The sequence below is a fragment of the Elephantulus edwardii genome, unplaced genomic scaffold (genome assembly GCF_000299155.1).
Source record: "Elephantulus edwardii isolate Elephantulus edwardi_28Jun2011 unplaced genomic scaffold, EleEdw1.0 scaffold00012, whole genome shotgun sequence".
In the NCBI taxonomy this organism is placed as follows: domain Eukaryota; kingdom Metazoa; phylum Chordata; class Mammalia; order Macroscelidea; family Macroscelididae; genus Elephantulus; species Elephantulus edwardii.
In genome coordinates this window covers 2,567,610-2,570,907 of record NW_006399762.1, presented here as the reverse complement: position 1 = coordinate 2,570,907, position 3,298 = coordinate 2,567,610, and positions in this window count along the sequence as shown.

Here is a 3,298-nt window from a genome sequence, read left to right as displayed (position 1 = left end):
AAGTGGTTGTTCTCCAGATTTCTTGGTACAACTTGGTGAGCACATCCAGGGCAACATCTGTTATCTGAAATACTTCAATTGGTATTCCATCTATTCCTGGGGCCTTATTTTTTGCTATTTCCTTCAAAGCAGCTTGAACTGCTTTACAAGGAAGTATATAGAGATATGTAAATATATATATAATTGTTGTTGTGTACCATAGTGCCAGAACCAACCCATAGTTGACCCTCCAGCAGGTTTTCAGAGGCATTTTAATCACATGGGAAAAGATTGCCCATTTTCTGTGGAGCAGCTGGTGGATTTGACTCATGTACTTCTGCCATCAAAGCATATATACAAGTCGTATTCAACTTGACAGCACATAACTGTAAGGTCTCTGAGAAAGGAGAAAACCCAATTCATCAGGCCAAGAAAGACAGTTTATTGAGGAGAAATTGCCAGGCTGGCTTGAAAGGAGAAGCCAGCACCTACTTAAAGTTAACAGTGGAGTTTTATATTGTCTTATAAAGAAATAGGGAGTTAGGATGTTTGCGGTGGCTTGGTACAAGACAAGGGAGCAAGTCGGGGGTTGTGGACAGTTATTCTTGGGAAAGGAGGTGAAATAGTTTTGCAGCTCTAACAGAGATAAACAGAGTTACAGCTGTTGCTTTAATCACTACCATAGCTGTCCTGGGAAAGGGAGGGAGAACAATAACACAGACACAGACACACACACATACACACATACACACACATACATGGAGCTCTGGTAGCATAGTGTGTAGGGAGTTGTGCTACTAGTCTTTCAATCAGCTAAAATCCACCAGTGACTTCTCCGGAGAAAGGAGGGCAATTTTCACCAGTGCAATGTACAACGTCAGAAAATTTATTAAAGGGTCAGCTGTGAGTCACTTCTGACTCAACAGCACATGACAACAATATCTATATATGACAAGGTTTCAGATATACTACTGATAGGGTTGCTATTAGTCAGAGTCAACTTGACTGCACCTAACAACATTTTTTTCCTTCCAAAAATTAAAAGGAGATAAGCATGAATGGCAATATTTGGCTGAAATTAAGGTCAAAACTATAAAACTGGGAATCAAGGATAAATCTTAAAGAAGAATAAAATTATAGTTACTATGACAGTTTTCATTTTATTAGCCTTGTTTTAGACATGTAAACAGTGAAAACAAACATGTCTGAAGCAGTTTGTTTGCTTCCAACAATATATACCACTTTTCATTTTTTTGGGTCTTTCCTATTATGTCCAAACTGAAAGTAATTTATCAAGTTTTAAAGTTTTTTCCTCTTCAAATATTTTAAGTTGAAAAAATTTATTCTCAAATTTATTACTCATTTTAGGTGAACTTTGTTTTCAGAAGTAGGATGTTTATTTGCTTGTTTATTGTTTTTTAATAACTCCTAGCTCTGGTGGCCTAGTGGCAAGAAGTTGTACTGCAATCTTGAAGGCACACAGTTCAAATCCACTGGCTGCTCCGTGTAAGCAAGATGGGCACTCTCTTCCTATGCAATAAACTGCCTCTGAAAATCCACTGGACGGTCAGCTATGGATCGGTCAAGGAGTTCTGGTGGCATAGTGTATGACATACCTGGCTGCAAATCAAAAGCTTGCAGTTCAAATCCACCAGCCGCTTCTGAGTGAACAAGACGTACAGCTTCCCTCATAAAGCGTTAGAGCCTCAGAAACTGACAGAAGGTCACTATGAGTCAAAATTTTCTTAAGACAGTGGGTTTGTAGGTGGGACAGCCACATTGCCCAGTCAGCCTACACTGAAAGAAAGCCCTTTATTCCCTGGGGAAAGAGAAGGACAGTTCCTGCTAGTTGCCCTTACGTTGGCAATGAAACTCACAGTGAGTGGTCATTTGGATCTCTTGTACACATGGGCTGTTGTGAGTTGGAATGGACTGGTGGCAGGGTCTTGTTATCACAACATCATCAAATATCTTGCTGTTTCCCCTCTGCTTCCTCCTGCACAGATGCTGATCAGATTGCTTTTTTCCTCTAAGTTTATTTTTTTACATTCAGATCCAACTCCTTAACATTAATTTTAATTACTTCAGAACTTGAACAGTAATTTTCTTTTTCTTAAAAGAAAACTAAGGGGAAAATAATGGCAACAACATAACACAGGGAAAATAAACCAACAAATTCAAGATGTTACAGAAACAATAAGTGTTTAGGTTGCTGGGGCTATAACTAAAGCCTTCACTGACCTTCAGTGACCTCTCTCCAGGCTATTCTAATGCAAATAGCATCTGTTTTCCATATTGTGTAAATTAGATCAGTAAGTGCTTTTGTTACTTGTAGCAGAAAATATTGTAATAGAATAGAATTAATTAGAAAAGAGTCAACATATTTAATGGTATGTTCAAGTCCTTGAGATTGTTTCCTTTTAAACTTTCAAGTACTTTAATGCAGTGATTAAATAGATTTAAACAGTATAAGGTTAGTTCTACATTCAAGTTCTAGTTTCTGTAAGAATGAGTTGGTAAATCATTTGCAGGCCCTGGTTCTCAGACTTTTCTAATGTATGCTTTGGACGTTCATTCTTAATGAATGGGGAAACATCATGAAAATTTTTAAAATATCATGAAAATATTAAACATTTATACCAACATTTCCACATATTTGTGATGTGCTCCATGAAAACAGTTTTGTTGTTGTGACCAAGCCTGCTGGTGGTCATCTTTTCTTCTACCTAAAAAAATTCATTCCAATGTGTAGATGATCCTCCACTGAGCTTCTGAGGCTCTAAGTCACATGTGTGAAGATTGTCTTGTTCTGTGGAGGCACTGGTGAATTAAAACTGCCAGAGACCCTTTGGCCTAGAAACTCAACTCCCTACACACTAGGCTACTCAAGCCCCCTATATTATTAATTACTTAGTATAAAAAGAAAGATCCCTAGTGGAATAGTGGCTATAAAATTTGTCTGCTAACTAAAATAGTTGGTATATCAAACATACCAGCCATTCAAAGAAGGTAAAATAAGGCCGTTTGCTTCTGTAAAGATTATGGCCTGTTGTTGTTATTGTTATTATAGACCATGAGTCACTTACAACTCATAGTGTACAACAGCTCTATACTCTGTCCTGTCCTTCACCAGTCTCACTGATTCCAACACACCTACCCCCATCACCCCAGTTATTGTGTCAATCCATCTCATCCGAGGTGTTCCTCTCCTGCACTGTCCCTCCACACTTCAGAGCACGATGTCCTTCAAGGACTGGTCCCTCTTGGCCACATGCCCAAAGTATGTGAGACAAGAGCTACAAAATCTTAGCCTCCAAGG